The sequence below is a fragment of the Suricata suricatta genome, chromosome 10 (genome assembly GCF_006229205.1).
Source record: "Suricata suricatta isolate VVHF042 chromosome 10, meerkat_22Aug2017_6uvM2_HiC, whole genome shotgun sequence".
In the NCBI taxonomy this organism is placed as follows: Eukaryota; Metazoa; Chordata; class Mammalia; order Carnivora; family Herpestidae; genus Suricata; species Suricata suricatta.
Genome location: NC_043709.1, coordinates 28,885,380 through 28,909,931, shown reverse-complemented (window position 1 = coordinate 28,909,931; position 24,552 = coordinate 28,885,380). Strand labels below are relative to the sequence as shown.

The window sequence follows — 24,552 nt, the reverse complement described above, 5'->3', positions numbered from 1 at the left end:
GCAAGAATTTATTGAGAACAGTACCTAATCATAGAAAATTAAAAAAAAATGGTACTTATATAAACGGGTTAGAAAAAAGCTTTAGGGTGGAAAGCTGCCACTACAGGGTTAGAAACACCCGAGGTTGGTTAGCAAGATATTGTAATTGGATCATGAGTACTCTCCATCTTATACCAATATACTATTGTACTTTGATCAAAAACTCCATTTGCCTCCCAAACCCTTTACTTCTTACATATACAACTTAATGATTACTATCTGATTGTTTTCTTCACATTCACATGTATAGGATCTTGTTTTCTTCACATTCACCACCTGGGTTATATCTTGTGAGCTCAATAAATATGGAGCTCTAGTCTCCTTCAGACATTAGTCTCTCTCATATTCAATTCTGCATCCACTCTTGCTGGACAAAAAAACTCCTCCAGATTCATAGTCTGAAACAACTTTTGTCTACATTATCACCAGCTCTGTTCTTGAAACCATGGATTGATTGCTGTGGAATGGAATGAAACACCTGTCCTTGAAGGAAAGACTTGCACTTAGTTTTTGGCATTTAAAAAATATTATTTCATGTAATTTTGTCTTCTTTTATCATATGTAACATAATTATACCTCTGATGCATTTGCATTTCCCTTGTCTGCTTTAATAATACTATTGGTGGGGCACCTGGGTGGCTCAGTTGGTTGAGTGTCCAACTTTGGCTCAGGTCATGATCTCATGGTTCATGGGTTTGAGCCCTGCATCAGACTTTGTGCTGACAGCTCAGAGCCTAGAGCCTGCTTCAGATTTTGTGCCTCTCTTTCTCTCAGTGCCCTTCCCCTGCTTGTGGGCTCTATCTCTCAAAAATAAATAAACATTAAAAAAATACTATGCTGATTTGTATTTGTATATAATTTTAAGTTTCTTTTCAAAGCATATTTATACACATCATCTATGGAGAGCTTTAAAAACTTAATATAACATTAATGGGTCGTTTTTATTGAAGGTATACTGCATGCCTGGCTCCAAACTTCCCATGGATTCTATCAATGGATTGTCACAACAATGCTCTAAGGCATACTACACTATGTCCCATTTATCAGGCATAAAAACAGCTGAATGAAGTCAAATAATTTATAGGATGGAACCAGATTTTAGAAGCCAGTCTGACTCAAGAGACCACTGTCTTATGCACTAAACTTATTATTTCCCCAGTGCATAGATAATCACAAAATAATTGGACAGATAAGGAAATTCTTGTTAAACAACTTACATTGTTCAGATAGAACAGGGCATATTACAGAACTTGTTCACAGTGCTCACTAAGGTATTTTCTATGAGTGACTATAATAAGCCCTGGATGGTGGTCAAAACAGTGACCAGGAACCTCCTTTGAAATCTCCCAAAACAGGAAATACATTTTTACTCAGTTATCTTTCTTTTTTAACCTGAAGGTACCAAATAACATAGCTACTAAGTATATAAAGCACAAACTATAAAATTGGAGATTTCAATAACAACATATTCAAAAGTAGATTAAGTAAGGAAAACAAAAGTAATGACATAGAAGAGATGAATAATGTATTCAACAAAATCTTTAGTAGCCTAATATGGAATTTTATATCTTTCAGATAGATCATATAATAATATAATATATAATATATAATACTATAATAATAGGCAACAAATCATTTCTATAAATCTACCACAATCCTAATTAGGGGGATAATAGCATGGAGATTGACAAACTGATCAGGAGCAGAAAAAATGACATTATATTTTAATTGAATGGGAAAAAAATTTAGTTTATAAATAGTTCTGGTAGGGGCACCTAGATGGCTCAGCTGGTCAAGTGTCAGACTTGATTTTGGCTCAGGTCATGATCTGACCTGATCATGGGCTCTACACTGGGCTCTGCACTGACAGCCCAGAGCCTGCTTGAGATTCTCTGTCTCCCCCTCTCTCTGCTTTTCCTCTGCTCATGCTCTGCCTCTCTCTCTCAAAATAAACAAACATTAAAAAAATGGTTCTGGTAAAACTGGCTCTCCCTGCCAGAAGAAAATAAAATTAAGCCCTCATCTTTCACTATGTAAATTCCAGATAGATTAAATCACAACATGTAAATCACATGATGGGGGAAATGTAGGCAGTAATATGTAAAAATCAATAATGGGAACAGTTAAAGGGCCATTATCTGTGATATAAAAGGAGGGCTTGCACATAGATAACTATAAAACAAACACACCAAAGGAAAATGGACAAAGGATTCACAATTCATAGAGGAGCAAGTCCAAATGGATGATGAACAAAATGATATTAGATTTTTGCATGAGTCAGAGAAATATAAGTTATAATAAAAATGAAATAACTCACTTTACACGTCAGTGTGCAAAAATTTAAAAGAAGATCATACCTGCTATAGGCTGGAATATGGGGAAAAGGCTATTCCCATGCATGGCTGGAAGAATATTTTGTGGGAAGTAATCTGGCAGTATTTTTTAAAATAAAAAGATGTACATACTGTTTGACACAGCAGCTCCATTCCAGTGGTTCTGTGCCACAGAAATAGGAGTGTTGGTCCACAGGAGTGTTTACGGCAGCTCTGTTTGTAGACGCACAGTGCTGAAAAATAAAGTGGGCAACCACTAAATGAAAAATGAGTGAATAAGCTATGGTATGGTAAAAAGATGGAGTATTACAAATCTGCCCAAAGAGTGAATTCAACCTGTGCAACACAGCTCCAAAGGCAATTTTGCACTGTCATTAGAGAAAAGTAAGATGTAATTCTTACAAGTAATAGGATACTATTTTGGTGAAATAAACAATTTCCATCCCCCTCCCCCCAATACTTGTGCAAGGTATGAGTATGGAGAAATATGAAACTAGATGCTTGACATTTGTTGTGAGAAGGAAAGGAGGAGTAGAAAGAAGGGTAAGAAAAAAAATACAATATACAAAGAATCAACTGTTAAGAAAGAACATGAGAAAAAAAAGGAAAGAAAAACAAATCCCCATATAACAAATAACTCTGAGTTCAGAAAGAAATGTCCTGAGAAAAGAAGGCATCATTATCTTCCCACAAATAGGGCTGGAATCAACCCAGAATAGAGGGCACGCAGAATTTAGAAAACTACCAAAACCTTCCATTATTGATGCTTAGTTAAGAGTTAAATCTAGGGGCACCTGGCTGTTTCAGTCAGTTAAGTATCTCACTTTGGCTTAGGTCATGATCTAACAGTTGGTGGGTTTGAACCCATATCCAGCTCTGCGCTGTCAGTGCGGAGCCTGCTTGGGATTCTCTCTCATACCCTCTCTCTCTCTGTCCCTCCCCCACTCATGCTCTTTTTCTCAAAATAAATAAACTTAAAAAAAAAAGGAGTTAAATCTAATCTTCTTGGCAAATAGAATTAGAGACTGATTTCAGAACCTACAACTCTGATCTTTACTTAAAATGATATATGTGTTAGTGTTTTGGAGGTCTCAGAGATTTAATTTTAAAATGTGCTGATTCTGGGGTGCCTGAGTGCCTCAGTTGGTTAAGCATCCGACTCTGGATTTTGGCTCACATCATGATCTCATGGTTCATGAGATCAAGCCGGGTGTCAGGTTCTGGGCTGACAGGCCAGAGCCTGTTGGGATTCTCTCTTTCTTTCTTCCCTTCCGAAGTTTGCACTCCTGTGTGTGCACTCTCTCACTCTCTCTCTCAAAATAAATAAACATAAAAAAAAGTTTTAAATGTGATGATTCTGTTGTTTACTTATAAATGCAAAGTCTGCCTTCCTCTGGTAACATTAAATAAATGATAAAACATTTTTCTCTCACCATTTTAAAATTTAGATCATGGCATATCATATTTTATTTTATAAATTTCATGGTGCTCTCCAGGCATAAGGTTGAATGTAATTTTTTGTTACTGTTTCTCACTAGGTGACTTGAACATAGTAGGAATTCAATAAATAATTTGTTGAACATGACTGAATTCCACTTTGAGTACTATCCAGCTGAAATAAGTCAGCAGTGAGTGATAAACAAGAATTCTGAATCTCAGTGTATCTAAGATTCCCTCATTCTTCTTCCTGATATAGGAGATAGATTTTTTACTTAAGTGCCAAAAGATTTGCAAAAATTAGAACGTCAGTCACAATGAAGAGTAACAATTTCACCTTCACTCAAGTGTGTGTTGGGCCAGGAACAGGTGATTAAACCCATCATGATATTGCTTTGCTGACTGGAGGTGCTCACCACATTCTCCCGGTTTCTAAGGCAACTGATTAAAGGAGTTTTAAGAACTGAGGCCTCATTTAGGCTGATGCCCTTAGAAAGCTAGAATTTCTTTTCCAGGAGGGTGTACTGGGAGACAAGGCTTATTTGTTTTAATGTTTTTCATTTCTCTGAACGTCACAACACAAGGTACTCAGATACCTTTTGGTAGAACCTACTGGAAAATGTTACCAATATAAACATGTAGAGCTCAGTTTTGCCAGTCCAAAAAAACACTCGGTGGGATTACTGGTAAATAGGAGGCAACTCAATGAAGACTCTGTTTTCCTTTTAGCTTTGCTTTTATATACTTCTTCGGAGCACAAGCTGTAAACGGTGATATTGATGATGTTGGGCCAACACCTCAGTGAAGGACTCTCACTTACAAAACCATGGCTTTGGATGGGTCCAACACAGACAGGCTTTTCATGCAGTTAAGCTGTCCAGCCTTGACACTCACTGTGATAATCTTCCATTGAGATAAATTCAGTGGTTCTCTGGAGTGAGCTTTTTTGGGCTACAAAATGGTCTCCAGGGAGAGTCAGGGCTTGCTTCCAATGGGAGGGTAAGAGGACTTTTTTTCTTTTCAATCAGGAGGCAGCAGCTAGCCTAAGATCCAACCAGCAAATTGTGCACATCCTTCTCCACTACGCCCGGCCTTGGCCACAGCCTGTTTTCTCTTGGGGGATTAAATTACACAAATCTCTGAAACAAAATGATTCTTTTCATTAAGTCACTGATGTGTAAGATGAACATTTCATTAACACATAAAAGTTACTACCTTTGTTCTTTTCTCTTGCACAAGAAATATGAAGTCTTAGCTGTCAAATGTGAGAGGCAATGCTTACTGATCTTTGACGCAAAAATAAATGCATCTTTGATGCCAAAAACATGTGATCATATTTCCACACATTTTTAAGGTAATGTTATCATGGCCCTAGATCTTGAGATAACTTCACAATTAAATTCATGCATCTTATGGAATGATTCTAGCATACAAGGATCACACTAGAATGTAAACTCTGAGATCCTACCCTGTTTGGATCACCATTATATCCCTGTGCCTTTTACATATACCTCTTACATATGCCGGATATATGGAAGGCTCCTGATGAATGAAAGAATGAAGGAAGGAACAGAGGTGTATTGTACCGGGAAACAGGCTGCAGTGAGGTTGACATGGTTCAGCAGTTGGGAGTGGTGGGGAATGGGAACTAGACTCACACACCAAGGCTGAAGGCAGAGGGACAAATCCAGATGAACGCTCTGGGAGGAATTCCATTTCAGCAGAATGACTGCATTATTAGGTTGTGTGGATTGATCCATACACACACACACACACACACGCACACACACACAGAGTCGTAATAATAAGCTACTATATACATACTTTATGATGAATCCTTACAAAATCTCAAATAGTAAATGGTATTATCTCCATTTTGCAAAGTGAAAAATGAAGCCCTGGAGGTTTAATGACTTTTCCAATATCACATAAGTAGTAAATGGCTGAGCTGAGATTCAACATCCTGGCTGCTTTCAAAGTCCACACTCTTAAGTTTACATGAATAGCAGGCATTCGATATGGGCAGGTATTTACTACGAAGAGGCAGGAGAGCCCAATGATCAGGCATCTCCCAAAACATGTGTGTTGGACAGTGGTTTCAGGCAGACTCCTAATCATTTAAAATCAGGGGAATATTTTAAGCAGGTAGAAGGGACCCTGGTAGCTGGGAATTTTGGTTAAGAGGAGGGAAGATCTTGGAAGAGGAAGGTAGGGCCCTAGTCTCAGAGGAATTGGTTTACTCCACAGGCCACAAAGATAGTCACTCAAGCATAGGGTACACTGGAATATGGTCTAATTAGTGGTACCCAATTACCACAAACTCAGCAGTTTGAAACCACACCCACTTATTAGTTCACAGTTCTGTTGGTCAGACGTCCAGGTGGGCTCCACAGAGATCTCTGCTGAGGATCCCACAAGACTTAAATGAAGGTATTGATGACTGGGCTCTTATTTGGAGGCTTTGGGGGAGAACCTGCTTCCAGGTTCACTGAGGTTGTTGGCAGGCTTCAGTTTCTTGTGGCTGTGATGGCTGAGGTCCTGGTTTGCTTGCTGGCTTTTATCTGGGGACCCCTTTCAGCTCTCAGAGGCTGCTCTCAGGTCTGGCCAATGGCCCCTCCTCTTATCATCACACCCCCCTCACTCCTTGGATCTGTCGTCTTCCTCTGCTACCCGCTGGGTGAAACCATCTGTTTTGCAAAGACTCAGGTGATCAGAACAGGACCATTTGAACATCTCCCTATCTCAAGGTAGCTGATTCGTAGACTTCATTGCCTCGGAAATTTTCCTTTGCCATGTAAAGTAACACTGTCATAGGCATGATACCTCATCGTATCCACAGCCCTGGGTATTAGAAAGGGAAATGGTAGAATTCAGCCTCGCATGCAAGGGGACCAGTGGGTTAGAGAAGGCAGCAGTGGGGATGCTGAGATCCAGTGTGTGGAGCTTTTTAAATTTCTCCTGCTTCCGGTCAGTTAGATGGCCCTGTGGAGAGAGGATGGCTGTGGCCAAATCACTACCCCTGACCTAGTCGACAGCCTCTTCCAGCAGGCTCAGAGTCAAGTCGGCTCAGGTGAGCGCGGAGAAAGGCCCCAGCGCTTACACACGTGGAGTTCCTTCGATTCTGAATCTTGGAGGAATGGAACAGGCAGTGTGTGACTACTTTTTGACATTGAGAATTTTGCTGGTGGAAGGGGAGTGTGTGATAGTGATGAGGAAGTCTATGTCACCTCTGGTTTTCTCTGAAACCTGTGCCTGTTCATGAAAAAAAAAAAAAAAAGAAGCTTTTTGCCCAAAGGCCTGTTCATCTGTTACCAGTTGTCATTTTGGTGTTAGGAAACAGGCAGGGGACTCTTGCCTGCAGAGTGACTTTGTAACAGCTCACCTCACAATGGGCTCCACAATGAGACATTCTGACACCATGGAATGATAATTTACGAGGCCTTTGCTATTTTTATTTCTCTATGTGACAGAAAAGAAAACTCCGTTTCTTTCTTTCTTTTTTTTTTTTTTTAGAATAAATTCTCTCCATTTAGGCAGAGAACTTTTGCCAAAGGCAACAACTAAAAATAAAATCTTTTCATGACTATATTCCTGGGCTTCCTCACTTAATCAGAAGATTCTACAGGGACAAGTGAACCAGACACAAGCCTAGAATATTTTAGAATCACTGTATTCCCCAGCTACCACAGAAACTACATTGTATTGAGTGCCTGGCTCACCTATTTGTAATATATGACTTAAAAAGCAGTTGGGATGAGACAATTTAATATTTCTTGACAGGATTAAATGTCAGCATCCACCGCTGAGTGGAATTCAGATTTCCTTCTTCTCACTTTCAAATTGTGCTTTTTTGTTGTTGTTGTTTTGTTTTTAGAGAAGAGTTAAGCTCTGCATTTTCACTCATAATCAAATGGAATAGATTTGGCTGGTCAGTTCCCCAGAATAATTGCTCGACTCTTTAAACAAGCAGACATCCTCAATTAACCTGTAGGGGATGTCAGACGAAAGGCCCGCTCTCTGGGCAGACTGAAAGCTAATGGGGATATTTCTTCACATACTCCATTTGCATATCTGACAGCAAGAACATACATTCCTTTTTACTTGGCCTTATTGTTTAGCTTATACCAGAGAATTAATGAAAATATAAACCTTTTTTATAAAACCATAAAACTATGATGATAAAGAACCAGCAACCACACCTATGCTGAGGCAATGCTTTTGGCTCACAAAGATGCTATTTCGATACTTTCATCTTCACAACAACTCTGCAAGGTAATATCTCAGAAGGTGTTCTGGTCTAAGTTCCTCTATGAGGCCCTGGGTCCCCAAGCAAACTATCCTATAAAGTATGTGAAGCTTATGGGCCTTACATACAAGCTGAGGAGGGTTGGGTGGAATTCAGCCCTTTGGCTTTCAGGTGTTAATGCCAGATTGAGAACGGATAGGTGTTATAGCTTTTTAACTCTGTGTTTTATTGAAGAGTTACTATATCCATGCCAGCCCACCTTCGGAATGCCTGGCCACCTTGGTTACGATGCCACTCCAGGTGTTAGGACTGTGCTCAGGGAAGGGTCCACAAGTGTTTCTCTGGGCATCAGAAGGACCTGCCCTGAGCTGTACCACTGTTACTTGCACCACAAGACTCATGGGTGCACGTCTCCTCTGATAGATAAGAAGACACTTGGTTTTGTTGAGGATCTAGAGGTCTTCACTCACTATATTAGTTTCCTAGGGTGGCCCTAGTGACGTACCACAGACTGGGAGGCTCAGCTGGGAGACGAGAAATTTCTCATCTCACAGTTCTAGAGGCCAGAGGTCTGACACGGAGGCTGTGCTCTCCTGGGATCTGAGTAGGGTCTGGTCCTTGGAGTACAGCTACCACACATGGCCCATCCCCGGTCTTCCTACACTTGGAGCTGCAGCATTCCACTCTGTGCCTCTGTCACCACATGGCATTCTTCTGCGTCTGTGTCATCATGCAATATTCTCTCTGTGCCTTTGTGTGTCCAAATTTCTCTCTTCTTGAAATGACACCAGTCATATTGGGTGTGACTCATTATACTGATCTCATTTTAACTTGACTAAATCAGTGGCCCTATTTCCAAATGAAGTTGCCTTCACAGGTACTGGGAGTTAGGACTTCAACATATCTTTTTGGGGGACACAATTCAACCCAATTCAGTCATTAACACTCACCCCCTATTTTGGTGTATAATGAATTGAGCCAGGAAAGGCAAGAGAATGTAACACAAGCCCTCTCTTGGAATAGAGATCTTCCACATTCTTCCCCATAGGGTCTCTGGGAGAGAGGAGCAGGACAGAGTTGCCTGTTTTTATTATATTGTCTATGAATCAGTGTCTCTATGGTAAAGGTTCATTTAGAGGAGAAAGAATTTTCAAATCTACTTTTCGAAAAAGAAAATTACTCTTTCAGGGATTCATGTGAGTATTCCCATTTTATAGATTAGGAAATTGAGGTCCAGACAACTTTAAACATGTTGATCACACCAATGTATCAGGCATCTCTGCTTCTGTTCAGTTTATGTAAAGAGTCAGCTGGTAGTCATGTGACATCTCCTAGTACATATACCCAGGAAAGCAGGGAACGCAGGTCTTGGTCTTCTCATTGGATTATCTGGGCCTCTACATTGTTACTTCTGACTGTGTACAGGAATATATTTCTGAGGCTGTAAATCCTATTATACCCTTCTTTCCTGGTTACTTCTTCAACCTGTGCTGAACATTTTCTTTTCTGAAAAACCCTATTTTATGGGAAAACAAATGCTCGTTATTTGACATTTGTCATTATTTGTCATCTTTTATCTTCAGAACCACCTGTGGGCTTGACAGAGCAGAGTCTGGGTTCCTACCCACTGAGAAATCCAGGCAGTGCTGTGGCGCCTAGGCCTCCTATTTTTAGAAAGTTTCTCAGGTACTCTCAGGAACTGCTGGATCAGTTGCCTGTAACATATCTTCCAGTTCTAAGCATTTATGATATCTTGTCTTAGGATCCCGCCTCTGTCCCCTGGCTAAGGTATCAAGTACTCAAATTCCCACCGATGACTGGGAATATGATGCGTTCCTTCTGGTTCTACAGCTGTGTGAAAATTCTGGTTTAAGCACACCACAGGCACCAGCTTCACATAGAGCCTTGACTCCATTCCAACTTCTCCAAATTTCACAATTTCCTTCTTCTTCTTTTCTTTTTTATAGGACTTCTGTTTTTCTCAAAAAAATTTTAATGCTTATTTTTGAGAGAGAGACAGAACATGAGTAGGGGGAGGGGGAGAAGAGAGAGAGGTAGATAGAATCTGAAGCAGGCTCCAGGCTCTGAGCTGTCAGCACAGAGCCCGATGCAGGGCTTGACCTCATGAACCATGAGATCATGACCTGAGCCGAGGTTGGATGCTCACCCGACTGAGCCATCCCGGCGCCCCATGACTTCTTATGTAGTTTTGAATTTCCCTGGGACTCATGTTGTTCTATATACCCTGAAAATCCCCATACACAAATGTACATATAACCACTCAAGACACAGGTCTTCTGCCCTCATTAAGATTTTCTGAAGGAGCAGGAGACTTTTCCTCCCAGAGAGGGACTCTAATAATTTTCCCATCAAGAACCAGATCTCAGATACACTATCATCAGTGTAGGGAAGGAAATGTTTTACAACCCTTTTTTGGAAGTGTTTAATTAAAGTGGGTTTTTTCTCTTCATAGTAGGTCTCTGTTTGGACATTTTAGACAGACAAAATGACATTTTAAGGCATATTTATTTCAGCTGGATATATCTGGATATTTGGATGTTTCCATGCATAGTCCCTACCTATTCACTGCTTTTGTTATAGGAGGTACTTAGTAATATTTATGAATATAAGAACCAGTGCCTACCCAGTTCATTGGATAGAAATCCAACTTCTTGCTCATCAGCTCATTTCACTGAGAGTCAAACACAGGACTTTGGCCTACTGGCAATTAGAACTTTTTCAAATATTATCTTAGGTCAGAGAGTTTAATGAGGAGATCTTTATAGTTACCAATAGTTATACTTATCTATTGATAAGTCTCTGTGAACCTACCACACCTTGCCCTGACCTCTGCTACACACTATCTTAAGGGTAGGGGAAATGTAGGCAGTGATTAATGGTGATACTTAGTCAACAACTTATTAATAAATGACCAGTTCATAAGACCTCATTAAGTATCCATTCTTTTCCCAGCCCTGTCCTAGGCAGGGTCAAAGATAAAGAAGTAAAAGAATTAGACCTTCTCTGATAGGGTTTACAATCTAGCCAGATATCTTTATAACTAAGGAGTTTGTAAGTCTATGGTTTTTCCTTCTGCCTTCCTGTTTACTTTGTCACTCCCCTGGGTGCCTCTCACTAGTTTTCCTTCCCTGTCACCCATGATTCATCACTTCAGTTGCCTAATACTATGACTGTTTTTTATTGAGCTGCAAGACTGTGCAGTAGAGAAGGCTTTGTATATGAAGAAAACTGGATTGAATCTCATTTCTAACACTTCCTGAATCTGTGACCTTGGGGGAAATAGGTTAAACTCTATGAACCTCAGTTTCCTCGTCCTTAAGACTGAGATAATAATACTCACCTTTATGTTTAATACAAGGATTAGAAATAATTTATATAATGCATATAAATTCTTCTGTGCATGGCAGATGTTTAATAATAAATGTTGCCAGAGGTACAATTACTGCAAATGTTAGGTAGAGAAACAACTAGTAGCAAATGGTTCAAATACCAGGGAATACTTTTGAAATGTCATTAGAGCAACAGAGAATTTGTGTTTGGACATAAATTCAGGTTGCTCCTGTCCATATAATTATTTTTATTGACTAATATTATTATGTATAGTTATTGCTGCTTCCACCTCCCATTCCTCATATCAAAAGGAAAGGAATTAAGAAATAACAGTAATCTGCTCAGAGAAAATACTTCTCAGTTCTCTTTTAACAGCCTAGAAAAAAAGTGAATTACATTTTGTTTACTCATTCAACAAAACAATTACCGAGCCCAGCTCCAAGATGGAAAGTGAGGGAGAGCAGGGGTGTGGAGGAACTAGAAGGTGTTTGGTCTGAGTGAGTTGGGGGTAGAAAGCGATGGAAATATGGCTAGAGACACAGGCAGGGGCCGGATCATCTGGGGAATTCCTGGACATGTTCTAACTTTGGACTTTATGCTAGAAGCAAAATAATAGAGATGTATCTTTTTTCTTTCTCTCTCTCATTTTTTTTTAAAGATGGATTGCAGGAGGCAAGAGTGAGGATAGAGCAGCAGTTGAGAAGCAATCCAGTAAGTGACGGCAGTTCCCTTATGTAAGGGAGATGGAGAGAACTGGAAGAGCTTGGGAGCTATTTAGGAGGTACGAGCTCACAGTCCCCAGGATTTGCCAAGACCTTTTTTTTTAAATTTAAGAATTTTTTGGAAACTTCTAGAAAGGTAATATAATGTACATAAAATATGTTACATACTGCTCTCTGGAAGGTCTGGGCAGTAATCAAGATATTTCTATTTCCACAATAGAACATACAAATATTCACAATAAATGAGGTGGATTGAAACTACTAATAACCTTCAATAATTTCAGAGCAGATTTTGTTGCCAAGTGAGTTGTGGGAGATCGTTGAGTTTTTGGAGTCTTCTGGTTTGGAATTCTGGGTAAGTAGTTGAAAATTAATTATATAAAGTTGATAGAATAAGCAAAAGAGTGAATTAAGATTGATATTTAGGTGTTTGTTTTGGGAATGAGGTGGATAGTAGTATCATTTGGATAGAGAGGAGACAAAACAGGAAGTGCCCCTTTGTGACCACAGGATGGGCTCAGTTTTGGGTATGAAATTGTTGTATATATGGGACATTTAAGTAGACAGCCTTTCAGAAAGAAGGGCTTGGTCATCAGTGTCAAAAGCTAAAGAGATGAGTAATTATGTGACTCTTGGGTTCAGTAACTAGAGAGCTGTTTGTGACCTTTGAAAGAACAGTGTCAGCGGTGTGGCAGAAGAAATGAACCCAAAGGTAGTGGATTGGGAAGTATGAGGAAAGTAGGAAAATAGAATGTGCAAATGCAGAACTTCCTTTATGTTTAATGCACATTTATTTGTCTTGCTGGCTAAAATGGGATCCATCTTTTATGCCAATGGGCATTAGAGTTGGTAAGTAGGTATAGAAAGAATAAAAAGATAAATAAGTCATAGATCTTGCCTTTAGGAATCTGCTACATAAGACAAACCAAGAAAAAATAAATATACTATACAATTAAGTCTCTCAAGAGAAGGATTTTGTTTGCTGGGTTTTTTTCTTTTAAGCCACATCTAGATTTACATGGTATTCAAAAAACACACTCAGTCTCCATCCTTAAGTATTTTGATTAATCCTTGAAATGGATTCAGTGATTGGCATATTTAACAAATTCCAAGGTGATTCTGATAAGAGGAGATGAATGAGATGTAGGAATATATACTTAGGAAATAGCCATAAAGAGGTGAAAATTTAAATTATGAGAGAGAGTGGAAAGCATGGACAAGAGACTGAGGAGAGCTCAGAGCAGAATCTATATTTGTCCTGTTTTACTTAAAAGGAGAAGTGGGAAGGGGGTATGAAATAAAGGCCATAGAAGGCATTGGGCATTACCAAGCACCGTGACAATATGAGTGACGTTACTATAAAGACAAGAGAAGGACTTCAGAAACTATTGAACTATACAAGGATTATTTTAAAAATATCTTCTGTTGTTTTTGTTTCTGATCACAAAAATATTACAGAAAAGTACAACAAAGAAAACAAAAACCTGTTGCTGTTCCACATCCCATGACAACCACTGTTCTTTAGTCAGTGGCTAAAGAACTGTCTTTTGGCAAGCACTTCAAACCTCTGATGGAAAGAAGTTATTTATTTAGGTTGATACTAGTCTCAGACTAAAAAGACACTTGAAACATAAAATTTTAGAATGGATGGATTGTTTCTGAATGTTACATGCAGCAAGAGGAGTCGGGAACCTTTCTGGGTGGAGCTTTAGCTCGTTTGAAAAGTTTTAGTGGAAACTATAGACCATGGGTTGGCAAACTAGGGCCTTTGGGCTAAATCCAACCCACTGCTTATTTTGTGAGTAAAATTCTATCGGGCTATGTAGCCACGCCCATTTGTTTATGTAATGTCTATGGCTGCTTTTCTGCTACAACTGCAGAGTTGAGTATTTGTGACAGAGACTATCTGGATCATAAAGCCTAAAATATTCGTGATATGGCCTTTTACATAAAGGTTTGCTAGTGCCTGGAATAGAATAGTATTTCCCAAATTATGTTCCATGGTACATTCCTTTCCCATGAAATGTTAATAATCATTATTGAAGAAGGGCTCTACATTCAAATAAGCTTAGAAAATGCTGGATTAAAGAAAGTAAACCAAGTATCTTTACAGTTGGACATCTGATAACATTTATATGCACATTGATAATCAACAAGAGCAGAATATGTTATATATAACACTCCCCCAAATTATCTGGTAATAAAACCTTTTTTCTAGTAACATCTATTAACATCATATAGTTTGTAAAATCTTCAATTTGTCTGCTTTAAGGAGCCTTTGGCAAGATCTTAAAATGGCATAAATGTAAGGTCATTGGGTTTAATTAGAAAATGTCTGTACAGAAAGTCTACTTGGTTCCAGAGGTAAGAAAACCACCCTCTACGGGTCAGTCACCTGAGCTGCTTTGGAGCTGAAGCAAAATTCCCAAGAGTACCATATAGAGATGGAAGTAAGCGGTAGACATAGAAAACCTCTGAGGTGGTAAATGGGGCAAACCAAGCTCTGAGAATTGCAAAGGTCCCCATCAGACCATAACTTTCTTGAGGTTGAGAGCCTATCTTCTGTCCTTTGTATCACCTCTGCCTTAGCCACTTAGAATCTCTTATATGTAGCATTCATTCAACACATCGGTTGAATGGATGTACAATGATTGATTTCAGGGTTGTCAAATACTTTCTTAAGGGATTAAAAGAATAGCTTCACTAAAAGACGTTTAGGGTTCTTCCAAGGATCTAACCAAAGTCATACAAATTACTAAACCAAGTATCACCACGTGATGAAAAGAACTCTTGAAGTTGAGTCTCTTGCCACTAAATTAGCAGTGTAGCTAGCCATTTTATAACGTGGACCCTCAATTTCTTAATTAGTGAGAAAAGCTATATATTAAATGAGGGGGGGTTATCCATAGTTAATCAGAACCAGAGCAAACAGCTAAAATTTTCATAATAGTTATGAAATACCTAACTGCTGTTTCTAAAGCTCCCCAGTCCATTTAAACATTAAACTCTCTCAAATATGTTAACCACAGAGGATATATTGGCAGAGTACATAATATACTTTAAAGGGACAGTGGATGCACCCTTTCTAAGAGTAAAACAAATCAGCAAGTTCTTAAAATTCAATAAAAATCCTAATAAGTCACCTAACTCGATTACCTTCCAACATAGGACTCTCCTTCGAGAATATTCTAACCTGTTTTTTGTCATATTCTACTTGAAAACTCTAATACCCTGACCACAATGTTTTGCTTTTACCAGAAATTTTGTCTAATCCAATGTTCAATTAGTAGGAAAGAGGCGATGCAGCTAATATATCACACAGTCAGCAACAACTACACAGACTGTATGCATAGAAAGATTTAAAAAATAATGTACTAGATATGCAGGCTGCTATCTCTTTCCTATTCAACTAAGGATGAGAGGTACTATTTTATCTGGTACTTGCTACCAATTGAAAACAAAAAGAAAAACAACCCATCCCAGGAAGAAGGGAGTTAGGTCAGTCACCTCTAAATTACAGAAATTTCTTAGCAGTGCCAGAAGGCCACTGATGAGAGGCCCCTGGAGACCTGTCTCCCACCGAGGCACTGTGTATTTTCCAAGCATAGGGCCATAAGGAATCTGGTTCAAAGGACCCTCCCCGATCTGCATTGAAGTGCAGTAGAGGAACTCCTGGCCCCAGGAACATGACCTGGTGTGCTGGGTGTGTACCCTTGTTCACACCAGCCTAGAGTTCCTGGATACCTGAGTGCAGGTGCAGGAAGGAGGGCTGTGAACTGAGCATGTGCCCAGTGCTGATTTGGCATCCAGGCACCCTGGAATTGGTCTGCAGGTCTAAGCCATGTAAGAATATACTGGGCCACAGGCTGGAACTTTTGGGGACACCCTGGACAGCCAGGATTCATCCTGCTCTGGAACAGAGTTGCTAATTCCTTTGAAGCCAAATCTCACATCATCTCAGGCCATTCTGGGCCTGACCAGGGCTAGAAGAGATGGGAGACACCTGGGAATCACGTTTGCCTCAAGGTCCAAGTCCAATAAGATCAGCAGGACCGTATGACAGTGTAACAGTAAAAAAAAAAAAAATAAATTTTTAAAACCATTTTCTCCTATGGAATAATACATAACTCAGGCAAAGGCCAGGAAGCACACTTCTGAAATATATAAATGGATATATATGCAATGACTTTCACCTCAACTGTAAGCAGAAAAGGTACACGTGAATGAAATTTGTTTAGTTTCTTTTACTCATGTGGTAAATACCCTTCTTATAAGAGAAGAGCTGGGTGGGTTGGCTAAGTCCTTTCCCAATATCCTCATCCCCTCTCTGCCATTTTCCATTCATCCTGGGTGAAAAAATAAGGCAGACTTATCAGCAGGAATTGAATATGACTATTTATCACTCAATGTCATTTCACAGGAGGATCTTCTCTAGGACAGAGATTGTATGTTTTAGAGGTTCCAGGAAAGTATGGAGTTTTACGTACTCTGTTCCACTGCCAGGCATGTGTTCTAGTTCTGGTTTAGTGAGAAAAAATCTATTTACCTTGGAAGGTTTCTAAGCATATAATGCATCTTTGGATGCTAACAAGCTTTGGGCATGGAAGATTTGGAAAGAGAACAGTGTTTTCCAGAGGTCTAAGACATTTTAAGAAGACATTTTTCATATATATCATTCTAAACTGTGATTCTTGAATAGGTTTACTGTTTCAGTTATCAATGGATTGCTTGCTCATTTCATGAGGTTCAAGTTGATTTTATTTGGAAATCCTCAAGGAGAGTTTTAGCGAAATGCATTTTTGATGTCCAAAACAATGCTGAATGAGAGCTGCTGTCCTAAATAGATCCTTGACCCTGTAATCAAGATTATCTGGGGTTTTTTTTTTTTTTTCCTCTTTAGGCAATAGCTTGTATTTTGTCATGGAAAAACTGAGAACAATTAGAATGTTTTCTAAATTAGATACCAGGTATCAGAATACAGAAGATATCTGTTCTGGCAGATTATTTTTCTAATACTAAGTACAGTACAAAGTTTCCGATTTATAACCCTGCCTTCCTAGGTGTTTACTGCTCTTCTTGAAAACACTCATCCTTGGAACCTGAGCACCATTTCAGTACTACCGTGGCATGTAGGCAAAGCTCCATTTCAAAGGTCAGTCTATGAGGCGGAGGGAAGAACCAGCTTCTAAAAGGGTATAAAGTCCTCTAGGGCCATATTGGAATAGTTCTCAAATGATTCAGAAAGGTAACTTTCATTTACTACTATTTCTTCTGAATTTGGTTAACCAGGAGGTTAGGGGTCTTGGCCCCAAATATGAAGACAGCCTGAATTAGCTCTGGAGACTCCAGAATGCAGTCTGGGTTCAGGGGATGTAGCTGGCCTGTAAAGTATCAGGAAGAGGTGTCACACACTGTGCCTTTACTCTGTGACCCATTTCTGATGATTTGGTTCATTTTCAGAAGAACTTTGAACATGGGGCTAATCACGGAGATTTTAAGTCATTGGGTCCCAGGGGCAATAAAACATTTTAGAAGCCAATGAAAATATCTAAGATCCGAAAAAGAAATTATAGACTACAAAATAAGAGAGAGAAACCTCAAAATAAAACAATTTCAAAAAGAAAATGATAAAACTCCTTTTTCAGTTTAAAGAAAAATGTTGTATTTAGGATAAGATGTGGACTTGAATTAGTGGTTGATAGAATGTGGAACTTGATATCCAGAATAAGACGGTCTGTGACCTATGAAGCTCTTAAAATGGTCCTGAGCCCAGGGGATATCAAGGGCAAGCATTGTAATGTTCTTGGATTTCAATAAACATTTGTTTTTTTCTGGTTAAAAGTTTATTATTTCTGGTTTTGCCCCCTAGCAAGCGGTGCTAGTACTATCAGGATATAAAAGTTCAATTTCACGTGACAGCAGCTTAAGGATGTCTTGACATTCCCACCATTGTTAGGCTGGGTGTGACTGGCCCCGGCTAAACCTGCCTCTTTTATGAAGAGGATTGTCCTGTGTGACTTCAGAGAGGAATTTTGGCAAGACAAAAGTGCTGATTCTAATCCTGGTAGCAATCTCAGAGCTTTCAACAACTCTTTGTGTGGGTTCTCCCCTTCCCCCTTTTAAAACTTGCAATTAACCCTGGGTAAGGAGCCTTTTTATTGAAACTTACTTGAGGGACCCATAATTTAAATGTACATGGGAAACAACAGAGACAGAAACTAGGAGTTTTGCCAGGCACCTGGGAACAGCTCTGTATTATCACAGAATCTTCAAATTGGAAGGGACTTTAGAAACCTTCCAGCTCAGCCCCCACACTCTACAGATGAAGGAAGAGAGGTCTGGATGAGAAATGACTTACTCAAGGTCTTAGAGGTGATTTGTGGTAGAGAGGGGCTTAGCAAGCAGGCTCCTGGCCTCTTCTCTGACTCCATGCTGACTGAAAGTAGAAAGGAAAATAAAGTCCATTTTGGTGTAGAAATGCTTTCTACTAAGATTAGAGGAGAATGAATCATTGGGAATTTTTTTTTGAAACAGTGATTCAGAGCAAACTGCACAGAGTATGCAATATATAGGGAAACAATAGAATTCTGGGGCTACTGTCTATATCCTAGCTGTTTACCAAGTGTGTAAAGTCATGGAGACTGGAAGTTTGCCTGTTTAATAATTATGCTTGATCTTAGGATGTCCACAACCATATTCTGCTAAGCTGCACGCCTTATGGTTTGTGAAGCCTCTATTATTACTGTGGGTGGAACTCTCTTGCATATAGAAGAGGCTGGTAGACATTTTGCTAGGGGGTCTCCATGGTGAAGATACTCTAGTCATTTATACTCAGTGCTAATAAGCATAGCGATAGCTGGTGTTGTAATGCCATTCTAGAGATGAAAAGCATTTTGTAGTATGAAGTACTCTTGATAGATGAATAGAGAAATTGATAATGAAAATAGGGTGTATGTGTGTATATATATATATATATGTGTGTGTGTATATATATATATATATATACTGGAATTATACATAAATACTTATGTATACATTTATATGTGGGATATTATTCAGCCATAAGAAAGAAGGGGATCTGCCATTTGCAATAACATGACTGAATTAGAGTATTATGTTAAGTGAACTAAGTCAGACATAGAAAGACAAATATGCTGTGATTCCATTTTGTTGTGAGTATGCCATGAAGGCTCACACACTAGTGTCTTTTCATAATGTCAGCTTTACTCGATCATAAAGCAAGGTTAACATAATTATTAAGCAGGTTCAGGATTTCAAACTCAGTGACCTCTCACTACACGTTTAACTTGGCTTCTTATGAGTCACATAAGGCAAAGAACAATAAAAAAAACAACACAACAAGATATGACAAGGAGTAGGAAGTTAGCGAAGCAAACTCAAAGTCAGTCTGCGAGAGCACAGTTGAGGCAAGGCCTTGGTCTAGTCCCGGGGCAGCTCCCGGCATGGGCTACTTATTACGCTCAAGCAGTGGAGGACCTGTTCTGCTCAGAACTCAAGGGGTAGAGTAGTCAGTGGCAGTAGCCTTTTTGATGTGGTCAGACGCGAAATGATCAGTGTCTAGACGCTGACGGTATGCTGCAGAATCCTCCCCTTTTAAAGGGGTTTACTCAGTCTTGGGCCTTTGCAGACCTCCTCTGCTTCTGCTGCTTATCAGTTCTGGGTGTTGTCAGCCTGTGCTGGTTTGGGAAATACCTGTCTCAGCCACAGTGTGCTGTGTCAGTGCTTGATGTGAATGAGTCCACCTTGCTCTCAACATAATTGTAGGTGGCGTATTAAAACACACAGACAAAACAAATTGAAACTGAACTCAGTGACAGCAAGTTGAATAGTGGTTACCAAGGGTGGGGTATGAGGAAAAAGGAAAAGAAAAAAAAAGACAGAAAGTAGAATGGTGCCTTATAAAGACCTGGGAGAGAGGGGATGGTCATGGTGAATTAGTTTTTAGTGGGTATTGACTGAGGTTTAGTTTTTCAAGAGGAAAAGAGTTCTGGAGATGGAAGGTAGAGACAGTTCACAACAATAAGATGTAAACAAAGGTGTTGAGCTGCACACTTAATATGATTAAGGTAGAAAGTTTTATGTTATGTGTATTTTAACACAATGAAGAAATGTCATCAGACAGTTTTCCTATATTTAATGTTAATTTTTTTTGTTTCAACTTTCAGGTAGCAAAGCCCAAGGACTGGCAAACTTTTAAAATTTTTCTCTTAAAGATAAAATAGTAATAGAGTAATCTTTGATTTTAGGAATCTCAGGGAAGGATTTCCACATGTGGTGTTCAACTCAACGTGTCTTGAGGCCATCTCACCATGTGGAAAGTGTGTAATCTAATGCTTTGTCAGCTGTTCTGTTCCAATGGTTCTGCACTTTTCCCATTAAGTGTTAAATTGATTTGGATGCTGAACTTCTGCTGTGTCCTAAAGCATATCTGAGAGTTTAGGGATGAAAAGCCCTTAAATTCTCGGCAGGGACATACTCTTACTTCTAAGCCCCACCTGTTATGTAGGCAAGGAAAGTGTAATTCACCAGAAAGAGATGTTACTCGGGGCTAACAGTCTGCTTTTCAGAGATGTTACTTCCAAGATATTCACAGAATGCCTTCAAACTCATGAGCAAAGCTTGGGGAGATGGATTTCATAAGAGGCAGAGTGTTTTCTTAAAAAAGCTCTATAAAAAACCCAAATTATCTTTTACAGACTGGAAGATAACAGTTTAACCAAGATACAAAGCTATAAATGGTTATTTATCTACAACGGCTATTACATTTGCGCCAGGACATGATTTTCCACAAAGCTCAAACCTGTTCCAGAGGACTTTCTGATTTCTTTCCATCGAAGGCAAGTGCAGGGCTGTTTTTGCCAATGCTACAGGGCTTCCTTTTCAACAAACAACAGAGCAAAAGCCCGTTTTCCATGCTCTGGTCCCTGTGTCACTCTGCTTTGATGGCACAGTGGATGGCACCGTTGTCATTGTCATTGTGTTTTTAAAAGTTACACTTTTTCTAAGATCCTAGGAACTATTTAAAGGTTAATTTGCTTCATATACTCAACTGAAATGATGAAATTACTGTGTTTTTGTTCCTAGGGGATGTAGGGTCCTTGTATAAGAGTACCACTGACTTTCTCTTTGAACTTAACTTTAATTTCCTTATTCAAAAAAATGGAAATAATAATATTACTTCAAAGGTCACTGGGAAATAACATATGCTTGACAAAGTATATGTTAGTTTCCCATCTCTACAAATGCATGAAACAGTTTATTCAACTGAAATCCGTATTGGTTTAAGTTCAGCCCTCAATTGTGTATTTATGAATACCTATAGACTCAACTTGAAAGTCTCATGGATACAGATGTTCAATATCTTTGAACTGTATGCCTACTATCAAGCAAGTCTAGGTTTTTATTTAGTCTTGTTCTATATGTCATTTACAATTATCACCATTAAACAATTTTTTTGAGAAAAGTATTGTTTTTTAAAAAAAATTTTTAACATTTATTTCATCTTATTATATATATCATTTACAATGATCACCATTAAACACAGTTTTTTTTAAAAAGAAAGGTACTGCTTTAAAAAATTTTTTAAAATATTTATTTATTATTGAGAAACAGAGAGACAGAGCATGAACAGGGGAGGGGCAGAGAGAGGGAGACACAGAATCCGAAGCAGGCTCCAAGCTCTGAGCTGTCAGCACAGAGTCTGACATGGGGCTCAAAACCACAAACTGCGAGATTATGACCTGAGCTGAAGACGGATGCTTAGCTGACTGAGCCACCCAGATGCCCCTGAAACACCCTTTTATAATACCTCTTCACTCCCCATGCAATGGGAACTAAGCTAAAAATTTTGTGAAGTTTTATTTACGAAGCAATAAAAGAAAGTTATTCATCAAATAAAATAAAGTGGTGAAATCAGGAGACTTATTTATTTAAACTGTTTATAGCCATGCAAATAGAGATAAAAATGGTTTAATAGAACACCTATTTTGAAGTGATAAAACCTTTAAGCTGCTATTTGCACCCGAGATTAGACCCCACCTAGAAGTAATGTGGAATAAAGTGAATCAAATTTACCTGTTGACTCATAATCTGGGCAAGAGTTTTTCAGTATTTCCTTTCCTGCAGTTTGTTGATTTCCCTAGAACGCTTACTACCCTTCAGAGCAAGCAGGCTTCCATGGTAACCAGTCAACTAAATGGACCCCGTTGCCAGGAAAGGTACATGAAACAAAACCAAAACAAGGCAGACAGGAAGACAGGGGCTTCCCCAGTGGTTGAATTGAGAGATGTCAGGGGAAACATAAAAATACAATTATGAAATGGCTCAGTGCAATGTTTTAATATTGATAGTGACAATGAGCATAGTAAATTATATATTAATATGTGGTTAAAAGTTGCATCCTTTTTTTTCCCTTTAAGTATTTTGTTTTTGATCATGTTATGCACAGGTTTTTAACACTATTCAGTGACTAACATCTATTAAGAACCAACTAGTTCCAGGAATTTTACATTTATTTTTTAAAATCCTTCCAGCCACCTTCAAGGTAAATATTGTGATGCTGGTTTTACAGCTTCTTCCAAACTCAGTTTAATCACCAGCTATCCTTGATGACTTTCTTTCCACTTAGGTTCCTCAACCATATGGTCCAATAAGATCCCCTTTATAGCTCTTAATACATTCATAACTAGGCAATTAATGATAGTACTTAAAGGGCACACTCTCTGCTGGCTTGTAGAGTGAGAAGACCATGCCTGTTCCCTGGCTTATCCCTAGAGCATAGCGTGGTACCTGTGCACAGTGGATGCTCACTGGACACCTGTGGAATGAGTAACATGAAAAGATCAAGATTCAGGGATGTGGCTCAATTGTACACAGCTACTAACATCACAGCCAGGGGGCTTTCCACAAAACACTCTGCCTGGGATGTTCTTTTTGCCTTAAGACTAGAAGCACATAGATATTCCCTACAATTGAGTATTAATCACTTTCTGTAATCTAAAGGGGAGGAATATTATCCTTCCTCTATTTTAAAGATACCTAAAGTCACATATATTCTTTAATAATAAATAGGTTGATGATGATAATAGTAGTAATAATAATACTAACGATTTACACAAACATGGCAGGACTGAGCTCCTAACTTTCAGTTGTATACCCTTTAGACAAAAATTCCTCCCAACTTTTCCTTAGTGTATTTGGCTAATTAGAAAACAAAAAAGATTTTCCAGTCAATTTATATCATAATTGTTTGTACATCTGTCAGGCTGTTGTTGTTTTTCATTTGACAACAAGCATTTTGAGGGCAGTGACTTTATTGCCTTTGCTCTATAGTCCCAGCTTAGATCCTGGTACTTATGTAGATGCAACTCAATAAATACTTGTTAAATAAATACATTCTGTTTCCAGTACCTTACTACTGTATGTGCTAGTTAGTTTCTTTCCTCTTCTATCTATATATATCAGAGTGATCCAAGTTATGTCTGGTAACAACCTCAAAATTTCAAATTATTTCCCACTCATGATGTCAGGAAGAGCTTTGCCTATTATCATCACAAAGGGACTAAACTGAAGAAGAATCCACTATCCACTACCATCTAATCACAAAACTGTAGAGTACAGCAGGAGATGACAAAGAGCTGGTGAGTCAAACATAAGCCATGTGTAATTCACATTCCTTTGTCCAGAACTGTCATGTGGACACACCTAACTTCAAGGGGGCAGAGAAATATCTAACTAAAAACAGAGGAGAATTAGATGTTGGGGAATGTCAAAAACTCCTATCACATAACCATAATCTATGACCTCAGGCTTTGTGAAAGCGGGGGGCAAAATGCCAGACAATAGGTCAAAGGAAAGATAAGAGAACATCCAGAAAAAAAAAATTGGATGAGGAAGGGGAGAGAGAAAGATCTCAGCTGTAGGGTTGTTCTGATAGGGTCAGCTTCTATGGTAGAATTAAGCCCTCAGAAAAAAAGTCTTAACTTCTTGGTGTTTCTCTATTGCTCATCCACAGGCTTTGTTAGTCAAGTTGATTGTTCTTATACCATAGTGAATCATGTTTCCTCGGGAAAGACAATCACTAAGGTTTCCTGGATCAGCTCTCATACACACAGTATAGAAGAATAAAGATTACTCAACTTGAGGTAGGGGTGGCGAATAGAAAATAAGGAACTGAGGTGTCTCTGACACTAGAACACATTATTCCTCTCTTCCTCATCTTTCTGTATCACTGCCTAAAGTCTCTTACTATTTCCTTCCTTGCTAGGGTAAACACCACAAAGGAAAGACTTACAGACATCTTATTTATGCTCGCCTCCCAGAGTCTACAAGCAAAAGGACATAATTGGTGTTTAATAAATATTTGTTCATCGATGGCTTGAAAGGACAACTTCGGGGAATGAGC

At 38.9% G+C, this 24,552-nt stretch overlaps 1 long non-coding RNA gene across 1 annotated transcript in view; it reads right to left on the bottom strand.

Annotated features, from left to right (window-relative positions):
• Window positions 1–18,568, bottom strand: part of LOC115305543 — a 41,846-nt gene extending 23,278 nt beyond the window's left edge. Inside the window, exons 1-2 of the long non-coding RNA XR_003914836.1 lie at window positions 18,487–18,568; window positions 2,505–2,605 (exon numbers count right to left, since the gene is read on the bottom strand). This is a non-coding gene — a long non-coding RNA (uncharacterized LOC115305543). The remainder of the gene's footprint in view (window positions 1–2,504; window positions 2,606–18,486) is intronic.
• Window positions 18,569–24,552: the final 5,984 nt, after the last annotated feature.